General features: G+C 38.4%; 1 non-coding gene across 1 annotated transcript; it reads right to left on the bottom strand.

Annotated features, from left to right (window-relative positions):
- Positions 1-5756: 5756 nt before the first annotated feature.
- Positions 5757-5862, bottom strand: LOC120257814. The gene has a single exon (XR_005535898.1). It is a non-coding gene; the product is annotated as a small nucleolar RNA R71 (small nucleolar RNA).

Below are 5862 nucleotides of genomic sequence, written 5' to 3'. Positions count from 1 at the left end.
ATCATTTCCTATATTTTGGAAGCCATGCTTGATTTCAAGGAGTTCAGTGTTTGGTGCTTAGTAATTAATTGCTACTTGTTTTTCCAATTAGATTGTCAACACCGTATTATGATGAGGATAATGTCAATGGATTTGTCTTTATATGTCAGAAACTATTCTTGTACAATAGATGCTTTGTGGCCTAAATGTTGAAAATTTATGTATAGGATGGTTAGTTGGAGTGGTGTGATTTACTTAATATATTAAATGGATTTCAAGATTTAGATACTGTGCTTGCTTTGATTCCGTAGGGAATAGTGGAGAAGCTCTGTGTGTGAATAGTTAGCACACACAGATATACATATATGTATATATATATATTGGATTGTTGGATATTTTAAGTATTAAGATATTGTAGGAATTTGATCCAATGTATATTCCTGTGTATATGTAGCATGTTTAACATTTTAATACATTGGAATGTACTCTCAAATATAGGGTGTTCTGTTGATGCCTAATTTCGGGGTGCTTGTAGTTTTGGTGTTAGCTAGTCAGGTAAGTAAACCACATATAAATACCCATATATGTATATGCATTTCGACTCTTGAAAAATTACCAATTTTATTTATTCACTTATCTATCTTGTTAATGATATTTCTTTAATCATTGACAAAATTTTTAGTTTATATTTATAAACTTTCTCATTGTTTGTATTTTATTAGTTATTTAATTATTAGTTTTCAAATTCTAGTTATTTAATGGATAATTAAATTGATTATTTAAATGGTTTTTTTAATAGTTGTTATGTGAGCATCTATGAAAAGATGTTATTTAACTTTTATCAAATCTTCAATTAGCTATTCTGACTTTTGTGGGCTTTAATGAAAAATTCATTTTGTTTAATTTTTTATCAGAATTCCAGTTACCATATTTCCCTCTATTATGGAAACTAATGAATTATTTCATATACTTGTTAAATATTAATTATTATTGTCACGTGATTGATTAAATTTCTAAATATTATTGTAAGACATTAGCATTATCTTATTTTGAAATAATTGGAATTATTTTCATTAGAAAACAGGATCAACAAATTTCAGCATTTCTGCGTTGACAATAATTTTGGTTGCACCAATTTATTTTTGTATAGAAATTCGTAGTCCCTAATTAACAATGCAATAACCCTGTCACTGGGGATTAAACATTGACCGTGTCAACACGTACTATTGACATAGAAACTATAGTTTTTCACCGTTTCGTCGATGAAGAATAATGGCTTCTGATATTCTGGCTCGGGTCACCGAGGGTAAACATATGAGCTCTGAAATCTGACTCAGGTCACCGAGTTTAAATAAATGAGTTTTGAAGTTTTGTTTTGGCATTAGTTGTTTGGGAGACTTATATGCTCTTTATTTTGGTAAATTAAATCTGTTTTGAATTATTTCTAATTTCTGGGTTCATTTTGATATTTATTTCATTATGTTATATTTTGTATGTTTATTAGAAATTATTAAATTTTTTTTGTGATCCTGATATTTTTAGTGGTTACTTACTGGGCTCCCAATCTCATTAAGTTGTTCTCATTCCCTTTCAAATCAGGAGTAGGTTTGAGGGGTGGACAGCTTAGAGGGGTCGTTGAGCAAGTCACCGTCTAGTTCTTTATCAAGTTAATAAACTTCTATTGTTGTGGACTTAGAACTTCTTGTCTTATGTTTAATGTCATGTGAGACACTTATTGTTTGTTTTCGTTGTATTTCGAGCATTGTGCCTCTCTATTGCTTTTGAGAGTTAATGTCTTTGTTAAAGGTTGTTTTTATCTAGTGTGAGATAGGTTTTGAGGCCTTACGTGGCTATTTGGCCATGAACTTGTAGGTATGCGGCCGTTTGTCAATGCTCCTAGTTCGGGGCGTGACAAATCTAAGTGGTATCAGAGCATTATCGATTACAGTTAACTATGATCTTAGTTTCCTAGCTGAATCTTCTGATTTAGTGTATTAGGGAGATCTGACTCATGTTTAGTTTGGTATCCTTAAGTGCTAGTTGATCTAACTCATGTTTAGTTTGGTATCCTTTAGTTTGGTAGAGCTACTAGTAGAAGTGTTGCTGATTTGATGGGATAGTCCTCTACTGTTGGTGGGATCCCCACCGAGGAAGGGACTGATGATAGGAATGATAACCACGAAATACCTGCTTAGGAAAGGACTAATAGGGTTGATAACCAGGAAACTTTGATGGATCTGGTTCGAGAGGTGGTAGGGTTGGTACGTGATCAACGACAACGTCTGGCATCAGCAGCACCACCACCACCACCACTACCGCCTCCTCCTCTGCCGTTTCCTTAGGAGCCTAAGGAGAAGATCATCATGGAATTCAAAAGATCTTGTCCACCACTATTCGAGGGTACTACTAATCCAGATGAAGTGGAAGTTTGGTTAGAAGAAATGGAGAAGACTTTTGCTGTGATAAAGTGTACTGAAGAAAAGAAATTAAGATTTGATGTGTACATGCTCAAGGGTCCTTCAAATCACTGGTATCAAAGGGAGCTTTACACTCGTTAAGGGTAGCGATTTGGTTCTCGGTTGCAATTGAGAGAAGCTCTTTTCTGCAAATACTTCACAAGGGACAAGATGGTCTAGTTTGAGAAGAAGTTCATCAATCTCACTCAGGGTAGTATGACAGTGGATGAGTATGAGATGGAATTTGATAGACTTTCCAAATATGCTCTGAACCTGGTGGATGATGATCAGAGCAGGGCCAGATGTTTTGAAGAAGGATTGCAAGCACACATTCTTAGGGGGTTGGTCGCCTTGCACCTGACCAGTTATGTAGAGGTTGTGAATCGTGCCAAGTTTTTGGACACTGTCTGGAGTGTTACTAAAGATCAAAATAGAAGATTTCAGAAAAAGAGGGATAGAAGCTTTGACAATCAAAGGAACCATCAGTTAGGAAGTGGAGGAAAGCCTAGGTTGGAGGCGAGACATGGTGAATCTCAGACTGTAAATGGGCCACCAGCATAACGGTCTCGTGGGTTTGAACTAGTTCCACTTCGTTCTGCACAGAGATGTGCTACTTGTAGAGGTTCACATGCGACTGCAGATTGTAGACGTAATACTAGGGCTTGTTTCAAGTGTGGCAGTTTGGAGCATCATATTGCTGGGTGTCCACAGCGGTATTCTGGGGCACAGAGGACATCTAGTGTGCAAGATTCGAGGAAGGTGTCAGCGCCTAAGCCTCAAGCGTCTTTAGGTCAGCATGCCGGGAAAGAGGTAGCTAGTGAGCAGCCGACTTCCTCAACTCAGCAGAAGGCAGGAAGGCCGAAGACCCTGGGGCGTGTTTATGCAATGACTCAGGAGGATGCACACTCCTTTAATGCAGTGGTGTCAGGTACATTAGCAGTTTACTCTGCATATGCTTGCGCATTATTTGATTCTGGAGCTACATATTTGTTTATCTCGTCTGCATTTATTTGTAAGTATGCCTTGCCTGTTATAGCTATGGATTATGATTTGTGTGTTGTCACCCCTTTGGGAGTTGATATTGTGCTTAATAGAGCATGTGAAAATTACCCCATTATTGTTGCCGGTTATAAGTTGTTAGCTAGCTTGCATGTTATGAGGATGACTTACTATGATGTTATCTTAGGAACGGACTTTTTGTCTAAATTCCATGCCATAGTCGATTGTTATGCAAAAAGAGTAGTTTTTAAAATCCCTAGAGAAGCAGAGTTCACCTTTCATGGGATTGATTCTTTATCACCGCCTCATGTAATTTCCACCTTACAAGCTCAGAAATTACTTTTGGGTGCTCGGGATTTCTTGCAACAGTGGTGGAAGACAAATCAGAAGGACCAGTGTTAGAGGATATTCCTGTGGTAAGGAAGTTTTTTGATGTTTTCCCAGGAGATCTTCCTGGCTTGCCTCTTGATAGAGAAGTTGAATTTGCTATTGATTTGGTTCCGAGAACGAACCACTTATCAAAGGCTCCTTACACCGCATTTCTCTTGGATGATAGTTATTGGGGAGCTTTCGTCGGCACCAATTCGGCAAGGTGTGCCCTAGGCTTGACAAGGGGACCTTTGGAGAAGACGAGGCCACTCCACAAGACCATCGACACGAATACTGAGGGGGTTGTACTATGGATTGCATGTTTTTACTTTCGATTTCATTATTGATTATATATTCCTCCATGAAGAGTTAAACCCCTTAGTGGGTACTTGGATTTGTGAACCCTAGGATGTATTTGTTTCATTAACCTTTTGTTATGCTTCCCTTAATTGATGTCTTTAACTGAGTTCTAATCTTGAATGCTTGTTGAATGATTTCTCCCTTAGAGTGACACTAGGGTTGAGAGTCTACATTGGTAATCCTTATGAGTGAGTGACACACCATGAGAGTTAGATAAAGCAAGATTTGAGAGGGTCGAGAGGTAGCGGAGCGTCTTCTTTCTCCTCCGGTATGATTTATCCTACCTCCACGTTCCAAGAGTTGTTTGCGGTCACAATAGAGTGAAGGGTTAAAGGATGAACTCTGCTGGGGCTTAGTTGCGCGAGAAATAGATTGAACCATTAAAGTGACTTTAACACCTGGGGCTTAATTGTGACTAGGGGTCTTTCGCCTACCAAAGGGTTAGATCTACATATAGGAATAGGGTTTATCACTTGGAATCCCTAGAGCTTCTTGCAACTTTACACAGTGTGAGGTATTAAGACTGGTTGATTTCTCCACCGGGGCATAGTCTAGAGTTAGTCACGGTTGACCTTAGGTTTGGGACAGTGTATTTAAGGATATCCATGACTCATTAAGTATTAGTTAGGAAGCATAATAGTTGGTTTTGCACTTGAAGCAATAATCCTAGGAGGAACAATATTCAAGTACCTCACTTTTATCGATTGCCTTTCCTCTGATTTTATTGTTACTATCTTTGTTTTTTCTCTTTAGTTTATTTGCATCGATCTTTATCCATACCATCATTGCTTTATTTCCGCTTAGTTAAGTAGCAATCTTGGTGTTTCTATTCCTTATTCCCTGTGGATACGATACCCCACTCACCTGGGATTTATTACTTCGACAACCTGTGCACTTGGGGGTCACACGCAAGGGTTGTGTCAAGTTTTTGGCGCCGTTGGCTTTGAATAGGCATTTTGGAAGCACTTTGCACTTTGCTATTTTAGCTATTTACCATTCATTCTATTTCATCTTTTCTTATTCTATCATTGTTCTGATTTATTTTTTTTCTTTTGGTACAGCTCTAGGTTATGACCTGAGGGAACCCTTCGACATTGGTTGAAGGAGATCCTGAATTGGAATGTACACTGAGAAAAAGGGGTAAAGAACCTGTGTAAGAACTGTTAAATCTAGCAGAAGTCAAGTGTGAAGGGTCAGAAAATATGGCAGAGCAGAATGAACAACAGAGAACACTTTCAGACTATGCCAGATAATTAATTATGGGCACGTAGTCGAGTATCGTGCGGCGCCTGATTATAGCTCCAAATTTTGAGCTAAAGCTAGCATTCATCCAAATGATACAGCAGTCAGCGCAGTTCAATGGTTTGGCCGATGAGGATCCAAACAATCACATTGAAAACTTCTTGGAGGTTTGTGACATGCTGAAGATCAACGGTGTTACGGATGATGCTATAAGATTGAGGGCTTTCCCATTTTCTCTAAAAGAAAGAGCTAAACAATGGCTCCATTCATTGGCAAGACCTTCTATCACAACATGGAACAACATGGTCGAAGCCTTCCTTGTAACGTACTTTCCTCCGGGATAGTCAGCAAAGCTTCGCAATGAGGTATCTTAATTTGTTCAGATTGAACTTGAATCCTTATTTGAGACTTGGGAGAGATTCAAGGACCTTTTGCGGAAGTGTCCACAACACGGGTT

The sequence above is a fragment of the Dioscorea cayenensis genome, chromosome 3, assembly GCF_009730915.1.
Source record: "Dioscorea cayenensis subsp. rotundata cultivar TDr96_F1 chromosome 3, TDr96_F1_v2_PseudoChromosome.rev07_lg8_w22 25.fasta, whole genome shotgun sequence".
NCBI lineage: Eukaryota > Viridiplantae > Streptophyta > Magnoliopsida > Dioscoreales > Dioscoreaceae > Dioscorea > Dioscorea cayenensis.
Note: the sequence above shows the minus strand (reverse complement) of the source record. Positions and strands in the feature narration are given on the sequence as shown.